The sequence below is a fragment of the Protopterus annectens genome, chromosome 1.part0, assembly GCF_019279795.1.
Source record: "Protopterus annectens isolate FY-2018-M chromosome 1.part0, PAN1.0, whole genome shotgun sequence".
Lineage (NCBI taxonomy): Eukaryota > Metazoa > Chordata > Ceratodontiformes > Protopteridae > Protopterus > Protopterus annectens.
The window spans coordinates 1,741,633,044-1,741,645,881 of NC_056725.1; the positions used below are offsets into that span (position 1 = coordinate 1,741,633,044).

Consider the following 12,838-nt stretch of genomic DNA (forward strand, 5'->3'; position numbering starts at 1 on the left):
TTCCTGAGGCTCTGGGTCTCTACGCTTGGTCAGAATGTGACATGCAGAAGCAGACACAGGCACTTTACGGGAGGAGGAAGCCAGACCTGAGGTTGAGGATGTATTAGGAGACATGACTCTCCTCATGGCATTGAAAGCATGACTGCTCCAATGCAAGGGAACTGACGGATCCAAAGAAACCGCCGATACCGCCGGCACCGGGACAGTGGGCTCTGAACCAGAGGTAGGAGCTGAGCTCATCCAAGCCAAAGCCTCGAGAGGCAGAGTCGGGACCGAAAAGTCAGTCGACTATCCTCCCCAGACCCGACCAGAGAGTGTCGGCTCCTAGAGTCCTCGATCGGCACCGAGGATGTCAGAGTGCATGGAGCCAAAGACACTGGAGCAGGCGTCGGCTCCGAGGGTTCCACTATTAACAGGTGCAACTCCTCCGGCTCTGAAGGACCAGCATGGCTCTGAGGAGGAATAGTTTGAGCTTTTGCAAGGGTCTTCGGTTCTGAAGCCATTTGGGTCAAAGCCAATAAAATTTTTGCCAAGGCCAGTGCCGATAGCTTCTGCATCACACGATCCACATCCAGATCTGAAAGGCTGATAGAGGACTGAGAAGAGTGCACCGAAGGTAGTACCAACTGTAGTAACGGACTCTTAGGAGCTTTGGACACCGGTTCCAAGACTGGGGACCAGCTCCAAAAGAAAAAGACTGTCGGTTCCAATGGCAGTGGAGCCGAAGTCGAAGATTTCTTAGAGTCTGAAGTCTTAGAAGACTTTGAGGACTTGCTGGATCCATCTTGGTCGCTCAAAGCTTCTTGAAATGACAGTTTCAACAACCCTCTGTCAATAAGTTTTCTTTTCCTTTCCTGTAGGACCCTTGAGGAGAAGGAATGACATATAGCACAGCTATCCTGCAAATGCAGGGCTCCTAGACAGTACGCACAATGTACATGGCTGTTACCGACATCTTTTGGCCACACTTTGGGCACTTTTTGAAACCAGACTTGGGGTGCTTGTCTTGGTCAGCCATTGAAAGTCTGAGAGAAAAATTACTATCACCACAAAAACATCCTAACAGTAATTATCTACAAAATGCCTTAATACAATCAGGCTAACACACACACACACACACACACACACACACACACACACACACACACACACACAAATATTAAAGTGACAGGAAAAGCTGTTGCTGTCACCACCAACTGTCTGAAAACACACAAAATGAACAGATTATTCAAAAAAAGGGAGATACCTGCTAAGATACAACACACTGTCTAAATATTTTAAGTCAGACAAAATTACTGTTAACTACAAAAACTAACAGTAAAAATAGAATCAAGCCCTTTCTAAGCTAAACACACCACACAGCAAAAACTATACACTATTTAACTAATTAGCCAAAAAAGTGACAAAAGATCACCGACTAAACACACTCAGCAAAAGGTTTTAAACTAGGCCTAAAACAAAAAGCCAACTAGAAAATTTTTAAATCACACTAAGAGAAGGGACTAAAATGCAGAAACACACACTAGAAAGCTGTAAGAGCTTTATAAACTATCTAAACTATTTAAACTAACTATCTAAATATAAGTAATAAGTAAGAAGATAACAGTTTTACTGGCCCGAGCTAATGCAGAACCTTCGATATTGCAGCGGCAAACTAGATCTGAGGTAACTCTAGGTACATCATGGGATAGAGACTTGGCCTCGAGCTATTTGAAGACCTCGAGCTTTACAATTGGCCGACTCAGAGCCGAGGGATTGGCTCCGAACCCATCAGTAAAGAACGAATGGTGAGATAGAACAACTTCACACTGAATTATTTTCAGGGTCTGACAAAGGTTAAGGTATTGCAGAATAGGGAAAATTTCACAGAACAAGAATTGGAACAACTGCAGAGTGCTAAAGAGAAAACAAAGGAGTATTTGGAAGATATGCATAAGTTTAGAATGATTGGTGTTAAGCAACTGTTTTTTGATAACTCCTGAGCACAAAAACTCTTGGCACAATGACTTAGGCTACAGAAAACAGAAAGGCATTGTCAAACTTGTGAAGCCTATAACAAGAAAAATAACCACAGATCCTGTAGTGGTATTAGAGGTATTTCATAAATGTTATGAAAATTTGTATAAAGCAGAAAAATGTGGAAATCAAGACATACAAATGGAAATATTTATGGAAGACTTACTTATGTGAAGGTTAGAGGTGGATGAAGCTCAATAATTAACAGTTAAGATAGGAGAAACTGAGATAAAAACAGTGAGACATAATCAATCTACAGGAACGTCTCCAGAAATAGATGGTATTCCTGTGGAAGTTTGGAAGTTAGGAGGGAAGAAAGTGATAAAGATCTGGAAGTTTTTGTTTAATGGGATTTTAAAAGGAGGGAGCGCACCAAAATCTTGGAAGAAAGCAATGACGGTTGTAATACCCAAAGACAGTAAAGACCCAGCAGACCTGGTTTCATGTAGACCCATTTCAATTCTAAAACAGGATTATAAACAGTTTATATCTATAACAGCTAAAAAAATGACAAAGGTGTTGTCAAAATGGATAGATATGGGATCAGTGTGGTTTTGAGGAGGGGAGACAAATCTGACAACAATAATGATCCAGAGGGAAGCAGAACATAAAAAAATGCTGCTGTTGTTGGTGGGTCTTGATGCAGAGAAAACATTTGACAGAGTAAACTGGGTTGAGTATGGCAATACAACCATCTGCATTCCCTGATCCAATAATAAGGTTAACTAGGAAACTATATGAGGGATCAGTGACAAAAATTAAAGTGAAAGGGTTCTTCTCTGATAAGTTGTGTTTGAACAGAGGAACCAGGCAAGGTTGTCCTCATTCCACTTTGCTATTTGCATTATGATTTTCAGAGCCATTGGCAAAGAAAATAAGGGACTCAGAAATTCAAATATATAACTGGTATGGTATTCAAGAAAGGCTGACTATCTGTAGATAATATATTTTGCACCTGATAAAACCAGAAAAGAACACCTCAGTGCTGAGGAACATCCTGAGGCAGTTTCAAGCTTTTTTTCAAGATATAAAATTAATGCAAAACAATGGCTATAGCTGTAAACTATGTATTCACACATGGGATCTACTTCAGCAGATCAAATTACCATAAGAAAGAAATTCAAAATATTGAGACCATAACAACGAAAATACTTAACATTGAAAAATTACACCAATGAATCTTATAATACCGAAAATATAACAGTAGACTTGGTGCACCATTCCCGACACCCATGAATAATTTAAAACAAAGAATTTTTTTTTCATTTCCAAATACGAAATTTTCATAGTAAGCATTCTTCAATCCATGTTTCCTGTAGTAATACATGATTTAAAGTTGTAGAACATTTTTTTCTTAAATAATTATTTCACATTTTCAAAAATGTAGCAGTAGCTTTGACAAAATTCCATTGAAGTGTAATTGCTTTTCTTTTGTAAAAAATGCAAATTGATTGTGCCTTTGTAAAAGCTTACACTTTTTAGATGGAGGACGACCTGCTGACATATGAACTCTTAATTCATCACCTCTATTTTGTTTTCTAACTAAAGCAGAAACTAGAACAGATAAATCTGTAGCGTGCTTTCCCTGTAAGCATTTTAACGTTCTATGCCATGCTTCAACGGAATTTTGTATTCTTGGTAGAAACAATGTACTTAATTTAATTGCTAAACAGTCCAAAATGACACTGGAAAAAGAGGCAGAAACCTGGAAGTAGTAGTACTGAGAGTGCTAAATTTTCATGCTTTTCCTAGAATATGCATCAGCATAGTACTTAACTCTTTCCATTCAGGTAAAAAACTTTCCCGTACAGCTTGAAATCCTGGCAGAACTTCTTCACTTAGAAAAGCTAATGCAGCCACTGTTTTTATAGATAATTGAAAACTTATGGAGGAATTATGCTAGGAAGCTAAACCTAGAGATTGAACTTTTCTCCATAAATTTAGGCCAAAGTGGAAGAAGCAACCTTTCGTAACAGCGCCATTAATATTAAGCCTCACACTATTTATTGCAGCAATTTCAAAGTTGCATAAAAATGAATTTAACATTGCTTTCGTAACCATTTATACTTAGTAATGGAAAACAATGCCTCATCAGATTGTAAGATTTTAATGATTTTTAGACATTAGACAATATAAGAGAGACACAGACTTAGTAGAACCTCTGTATTTCACCAAACCATGGATGCTGCATAACTGTCAGCAGAGTTCCTTTACAAAAGTATGTTCCATCCATTAACCATATGGTTGCTCTACTTACATCAAAGTTACTTTCACTTGTAAACACCAGAACAGTGTTGTTAGTTACTACTTCAGACATTCTTTTCTCAATAAAATAACCAACTTTTATAGGGTAATTACTAAGATCAATATTATCCAGTGTTAACTGGCTACTTCACACGACATAAATCCTAATGTTGACGTCCTGGTCTCCGCAAAACGTTGACAGCTAAGCAGTCAAAACAAAGAAAAGCAATAATGTTTTATGAATAAAAAATACTTTGTCATAGAGCTTAGTTAAAATTGCTAGAATATTTGAAACTAATAGTGTTATAGCAGTCTGTTGCTTCAAACAAAAAGTTTCGTAACTTAGTTTTTTTTTTTAATTAACAAAAAAGTATACTTTGTGGATGACTTGAACTTGCGGCCCACCAAAAAATCCTTGGTGTTATTTGCCGCCCTCGTGCTCATTTGTGTTTGAGACCCCTGCTTTAATGAATGGCGAGAATCGCATTGGGTCCAGTACTGAGCTTTGTGTTTTCATTGCTGAAAACACCTTTGCCTAAGTGTTGTTAGCATAGACTAGAAAGGTTCTGTTTTTTTTTTCCAAATATTTTGTAAACCATAGCAGTGTGTTTTCTCCAAACCTAAGCCTACACGTTTTTTTGTAATAGCAGGTTATAATCAACAGTCTCAAAGGCTCTTGTCATTGTAATAAAGGAACCTGCTGAGATGAGCACTTTTGTGTAAAGTGTATCTGTAGCACTAATTAGTGCTATCATTCTGCTGCACGAGTTTCTGAAACCATGCTGCACATTGTATAATGGGCCATACCTACAAGGTTTCTCAAATATTTTTGTTATAAGATAAACTGGATATGGGTCTAGAGTCCTTGAGTTCTGAAGGGAGGAAACTTTTGGGAAAGGAATGACAAATGAGTGCTTAAATAAGCTAGGAACTATGCTTGTGATGATGAAAAGGTTAAAATATGGGTAAGTGGTTTTGCTATTTTCTCATCAGCAAATTTAAGGAATGTGGAATGTAGCATGCTGAATTTAGCATCTTTAGTAGTTAGTTGATGGGAGTAGAGTTTTAGTTTGTTTCTTTGTGATGGTAGTAAAATAAGTGGATACATTTATGTATCAGTGTTGTCAGGTTGTGGTTACTATGAGAACTTTGGAAAGAGTTTGTAATGTGTTTTATACTTGATGTAAGGAATTGCATAAATCCTTTGGCATAGTTTGTGTTATCTTTAGTTTTAATGCAAGCTATTTTAGAGGTGTCTGTAAAATGACCTGTACACTGTTTTATCTCTTTTCAAAATAGGTTGGATTGAGAAGAAGGTACCAAGGTTTAATGACATGGCCAATGAATTTTTATTATTATTAATAAAATAATGGGTATCAATGCACAATGCCAGAGAATTGTGAATTGTTGGGTGGAAGTCCCATTATCAGGGCAACAAAACAACATCAACAACATTTTGAGGAGGGAGAAGAACAGATGAGATCAGATGTCCAAATGTGGCAACTGTGCTGTGTTAGATTATTAGCTGAAGGTAGGTATTTGTGTGTAGTAGTATGCTATCGATTTATAGCATGCCCAGGTTTATGCAATTGTAATTTGAATTGTGTGTACTTAGCATCATGCTCATGTATGCATGCATGATATTACTTGGTACTACTACGAGATAACTATAGGATTGAGAAACAGGATAGAACAATAGAAGCAAGGGAAAAGCAGGGACATGCACTTGCTTTATATTTTGCATAGCAAGGTGTGAATAGTTTTTTGTTTTCAATGTTTTCAATATAGATATATATGATGCCCTTGGTGCCTGGTGACATTGGTATGTAAAGTGGGTGGCTGGAGAATCTGATGAAGAGCAGAGCCACCAGATATCCAGGTTTAAAATGACCAAATTTTTTTTTAAACCGCATTAAAGCAGAGATGTAATAATGTAATAAAAAATAAATTTTTTTTTTTTTTTTTTTTTTTATTTTGTTTAAAAAATAATATAAAATAAAATTTTAAAATTTTTAATTTTTATTTTTTATATTTATTTATGAAATTTAAACATGATGATTGTTGATAACTATTTTGTATTTTCACTATAGAATGAAATTGAAATATAGTATAGTATATTTTTCAAAAAAGAAGAGAGACAACAAACAAGCAAAATGAATATTCCCTTAAGAAAGTAATTGAAATTGGAATTAATAAAGTGTTGTGTGGTGTGTGGATGTGTATTGTTGTGTGAGTGGATTTTTTTTACATGATGATGTGATACCAGCTTGACTGGTGAAAGCTGAATCTCAGGCTTTGGCTTCTGGAATAAAAGATTTGTCTTGGTGCTTGCTTGTCCTTGCATCCTTGAGCTTGCTGTGGTGGAGTATTGTCGTGATTATCAGTTGTGGATCCTGGTTTTGGTTCCTTTTTTCGTTTGGATTGAGAAGAACAGGCTACCTTGTCTTTGTCTTAAATATAATGCCTTTGCGCTGTTTATTGTTATTCTAGTTGTCTTTCTACATTCCAGAAAAAACACTACTGTAGTTGATTAACACGGGATTCATTTCCTAGTCATTCCATGCTCTGTCAGTCTGTGGATATATGAAGCACAACAAAAAGCTCACCAGAACAAAGGTGCAGTAGTACAAATAAGTAACATTCCAAACAAAACGACTGACACCAGCGTAAGGCAGCAACCAATTTAATACAGAGACCATAAAATAAGCAGCAAAGCTTTCAGGTACCAGTACCCTTCTTCAGTGCTAATAATAGTTTATACATATCAAAAACCACGAATAAAAGAAGTCAGGAGAAGAAAGCAGTTTATATTCACAAAAAATGAACGCTTTATTAAAATCTCCGCGTTTTCGTCCGTATGTAGACTTCATCAGATTAAACAAGGAAAATAACCATATCATTCCTATTTATACAGATTTGATTCATCACAAGCCAATCCCAACTAACTATAATTAAAAATTGACAAATCAACATCAGTATTTCATTAAAATCTCATTAGTATTTCATTGGTGTGTTTCCTATTAAAAAAACATAAAACCTTTTATAATTGTATGAATACAATCTTAAAACCTTGATAGAATATTATGTTGTAAGTATTGTTATCCATATATTCCTGAGCTTAGAATCCAATGCATTTTGTATTTGCATGTATAAAAAATCCATTTAACATACATTGTATAAAATAGATGAGAGGTAGGTATTTTGTATTAACCATGTTTGGCACCATCTGCTGGTCATTTAGGTTATGACTTCTAAGTACTATATTCTAGCTGCCCTCAATTTTAACAGTGGTAGGATAGAAATGTACTCATTCAGGCCAGGGGTCCTGTTGGCTTCTAAAGCTATCTGCCACCATAATTCTTTGTAGCCTATGTTCTCTTCCCAGGGACCCCCCTAATATCCTCTTTTACTTGGTCCAAAATAAAGAAATTAAATTGATATTCTTTACAAGTCTTACTGTGCCTGTAAAGTGCGTTCGTTTCCTTACATGTTTTAATATCGTACATGTGTTCATAGATCCTCTTTTTCAAGGATCTTTCAGTTTTGCCTACGTAAAACGAATAACACTTTTTGCAAATTGCCAAATAAATCAAACCTTTAGAATCACAGTTAAAATAACCTTTGCTATACAGCCATAGTTCCCTACTATCCAAGTATACTTTCTCCTGGTTTATTACAAATTCACATTGTTTGCACTTTCCACATTTAAAGGTCCCCACTTTACCTGAATGGGTCCTGTCACCTATTTTTCTTCCGCTCCCATTTTCTAATATGTTTTTGATGTTCAGAGAATTCTTGAACACTACTTTTGGATTTGAATCAGATGATCCTTCTAGGTCAGTGAGGGTTTTAAATTTCTCCCATTCTTTTTGAAAAAGCAACTTTACTTTCTTGTTCAGATTGTTATATTCTAGAACTAGTGATTGTTCATATTTGTCTTTCCCCATTTTGATATTGTCATCATCGTTAGTTTTATTTTCTCTTACCCCTAGGATGGGCTTAAATCTTCCACTTCTAGCTTTGGTTACTTCCATTCTAAGTTCATTAACAAATTCTTTGGGGTAACCTCTATCAATAAACATCATCTCTAATTTGTCACATTCCATATTAAAGTCTTCATCTAAACTTGTCATCCTGGATCCCCTAACGAATTGACCCTTCACCAAGTTCCTTTTACAGTGGATTGGATGCCCACTCTCAAAATGGAGAAATGAGCTGACGTATGTATCTTTCCTGTAAACCTTTGTCTCAAAAGACCTAGTAGTTTTCATAATTTCAATATCCAGGAAAGCAATACTTTTATTGGATGTTGAATGAGTGAACTTGAGGAAATTAGTTGTTTCTCCAATATATTTGATGAAATCATTAAATTTGTCATGTCCACTAGTCCAAAAAATTATTATATCATCCAGAAATCGTTTGTACAGTTTGCAGTGTTGCATGTATACATATCAATTAATTACAACTCTAATTACACAGCCAATAAAGAGAATCATTCAATTAATATAATACCAAAAGCAGTTAAAAGAAATATATAGCAACAATATTTAAAAAGACAGTTCATATAAATCCTATAGAAACCATTTTATTAATGCCTGACGAATATATTCAGCTTGTAACCATAAAATCCAGTTGTATTCTTTATTTCCTAATTTTGTATTTAAATCACCCTTTCTAATAGATTTCATCATTGTCTCAATAACCCTAAATCTAAAACTATGAGTGGGATTTTCAGATGCATGTTTGGCCAATGAATTGGTCAGAACACCCCTTCTTATGTTTGAGTTGTGTTCCATTATTATATCCTTTAGGCATCTTGTTGACTTACCCACATAAAAAACAAATACATTTTATACATGTAGCTAAGTATACTATACTGCTACTGTTAAATGTGGCAAAACATCTAAAGGTAAAGATAATATTAGTTCTAGGATGTACGAAAGTATTATTCCTCTCAATGTACATACAACAACAACAATGGAAACAAGCACAGGTACCTTGTTTGGCCCATCTATTCTGATTTTTTTCTTGCATATCCTTATAGCATAATCTGTTTTAAGATTTGAACGCTTTCTATATGTAAACAAAGGTCTCTCATTTATAATTTTATTAAACTCAGGTAAGATCCTAAGAATACTCAAATTGTCTGTAACTATCTTTCCAATGCCATCACTACACCTATTATATGTAGTCATATAACAGACAGCTCTGGTGCAGTTACTCTTAGCACCCATATCATAATCACCTGATGTTTCATTAAAATATGGCCGAGCCGCCAAAGATCTATTGGCTAGTACAAAGCCTTTGGCAATCTTCTAACATTTTATTCTCATACCCTCTCTGTCTAAAAGAGTCCAGAGTTTGATTTCTGTGGATATATAACATTAGTGAATGTGTGTTCGGACTGCTGAAGGCTCATTTAAGCTGCTTAGATACATATGGTGGCAAGGTGCAGTATGCTCCAGACACCTGCAGCAAGATACTTATGGTCTGCGCAATGCTGCATTATCTGGTGTTATGAAAACTGCTGCAACTGAAAGTGGGTGGGGTGTACCACAGCACTGCCTGAAATACTAGTGGCAGCAAATGTCATTGGAGGAGAAGCTGTGGTGGTATCCCAAGCAAAGCAGATGCAGGTGCAACATGTTGTGGCAATAGCAAAGAGTGGTTCTGGTCCACAACTATGGGCCATGGCTAGACTAACACAGAATAAATCTGATACATGCAAGTGCACCAACTGCCCACACTATGCATTACACATTACCATACTTACATAGGCCAAAGTGATGGGTAAGGTGCAGTCCTCATCATTTTTGCACAGGTAGAATATTGCATAGTGACAGGGGACAGTATTGATAGCATAGATGGGAGGGTCATAGGTGGTGGATGCAGTAACCAGACATATGGCTATGAGGTTGTGGAAGTCAGGGATCACACTTTTAGCAAATGGGTTGAGCTTCCAGTGTCAAGACTGGAGGTACCTTGTTCAAGGGTTGGCATATATCTTCGGGGGTGTGTGTGTGTGTGTGTGTGTGTGTGTGTATGCACGCGCGCATTTATGTTAGATTCACTGTGGCACTTATGGCATTCCAGTAAAATGCTGCACTAATAGCCCCCATGAACAGGCACAGGAAGGTCTCACTCACAGTAGGGCTACAGAGGAGCATAACAGCATTGAACTGTGTAACTCTGACAGGTCAGAAGAGCACTGGCCACAGCTATAGGAGTGTGTCAACCCAGGGGCACAGAAAGCCAAAGATAGTACGGACTGTGATGCTGTCTTGAACTGCATTTGCCATCTGTGTAAGCCTGGCCTGTGCTTATGCAATGCATATCTCTTCCTGTCCCCTAGCATGACCACAGCAGCCAGCTGCCTGCATCCTCAAGGGTTTATCAATGTATACCAACTGGGCTACAAATATCCACACCAGATATGGCTGCTCCAACTTACTATATGCCATGTTACTCTGCATGTACTGCAGAATGTCCTGCAGTCCCTGTAGTGGTTGCAAGTCTTCACATAGGCCATGCAGCACACGCAACATCTCTGACATGGTGTGAGCATGGAATATGTGTGCTTGGAACACTGATCTGCACATTCATTGTCTGATGTTAAGGGAAATATTCAGGCGTGTGTATCATCACTTACACAGCAGAACACTGACTGAGACTGGCAGTGCCCTAGTGATCTGTTAGGTTGAGCCCCCCCACCCAACAGGACAGCATCATGTTCCTCCATTTCCTGTGTCTTTTCATATTGAGCTCCACTCACAACAACAGGACTGCAATTAATCCTGCCAGTCCCCTTTGCCTTCTAAGGTTGATCCCCCACAATAGGGCTGGGATCTCTCCTCTTGCCTATCCCCTATATCCTGTCAGGTTGAAGGCTCCCAGTCTGTTAATCCCACCAAGTTATGTGCAATAGTGCATAACACATTCCACTCTTGTGTGACATTGCCTATTGATAACATGCTCCCTTAAGTGGTGACTGCAGCCCTGAGGTCCACTACCAGTTGTCTTATTAGCTACCAGTTTCCCTATAATGTAGTACATTTTGATGTCCACTTTACTTTGACTGACTGCACTGATCATTATATCATGGTATCTTACAAAATGGGGACTGTAGTTTTTATTATGTTAAAATGCAAGTAGTAGGGCTATTATCCAAATGAGGGGATTTAGTGGGGCTGTGCCACTTGGCATCACACTACTGGCCACATGCATCTCACCTCTGTTGAAGGGCATGGTGCTTCCCTGGTGCCTGTTAATGTACATCAGCTGTTGTCAATGGTGTGTGGCCCTGAGCTCCAGCTACAATTTTTTTTCTCCTGGAGTTGACCTGACAAGTGGACATGGCCTTAGAAGGCTCAGACTATGGCAGGAGTCCCTTCTGGTGCAGCAAGGAATACATGATTTTTTTTTCATATGCTGCACAGAGATAGATTCATACATGTTTCCTAGGCTAATGACCACAAGGGGATTTTTAAGCCTAGTCATGCATCCCAAAATCTCTGACAAGTTCTGGTACCCTTGATAAGTGTAAGCAGAACCTTGGGAAATTAAATATTTACAAGCAAAGGCCTGGGAGATGAAACATTTACAGGATGCCCAAGTCCATTGCAGACATAAGTGTTGAACCAGGGATGAATGTCATGTTCCCCATCCAACTATCAGAGTTATACTTAAATTGGGTTAGGAAGGAATTCTGCTTCACATGGATGGGGAGCTTATTCCACAAAAGAGATGGTCTCTGGGATACATACCTGTCTCTCCGGCAAGTCCTAAAGAGTGACCAATGGTGATACTCAAACCCTGTACCTTGTTTCTATGAGGTAAACATTTTAACCATTATGCCAACCCCCAACCCATATAAATTATAGAGCTGAGTTTCCCACCTTTGAGGAAATCATATGGGTCAACCCAACCAAAGTGTGCAATGGAACAGCCTAACCCTAGGGAAACCACCTTCTTGATCATGGCATTCCCCCGCCAGGTAAGTATCCTACTTTCACCTCTGTTTGCACACATTGTATTGTAGGACTGAGCTTAAGAGACAATAAATTACAGATTTTTATGTTTCTCTGCATCCACTCTCTTACTGAGAACTTTAGTCCCAAATACCTTCCTGAACTGAATTTTGAATTTTTAACATTAAATCATACCTGCTCTCTCTTTCTCTCTACCCACATATTAGTTTCATCAAATCTCAATGGTACCCCTCAATAACTACTGCAAAAATGTTGATACCATCAACAAACAAATCAATCCTGTTCCTTCTCACTTAGTTACACCACAAAAACCTACTAAGCAAGACTAGCACCAAAAACTAGCCTAGCACCTATGCTCCATACTAGTTACTGACTTCTCTGTGAATAACTCTCCCACAATACCATTTGTTTCTTCTCACTCAGCTTCCCAGTCACCTAATTAATTTCACCTCCGGTACAAGTTTGCCATTTTTCATACAGTATCCTATGTAAAACTGTTTCAAATATCTCACTGAGGTCCATGTATACCACATCCACTGGGCCCAATAATGTCTATTGAACTTGTAACCAGTAAAAGAAATGTATCGGAT

At 37.8% G+C, this 12,838-nt stretch overlaps 1 protein-coding gene and 1 pseudogene across 1 annotated transcript in view; both read right to left on the minus strand.

Moving 5' to 3' along the window:
* The window catches only part of PPIL4 (peptidylprolyl isomerase like 4), a 614,262-nt gene that overhangs the window by 36,752 nt on the left and 564,672 nt on the right, over positions 1-12,838 (minus strand). The gene's annotated exons all lie outside the window — the stretch shown is intronic.
* LOC122801989 lies at positions 12,088-12,261 on the minus strand (annotated as a pseudogene).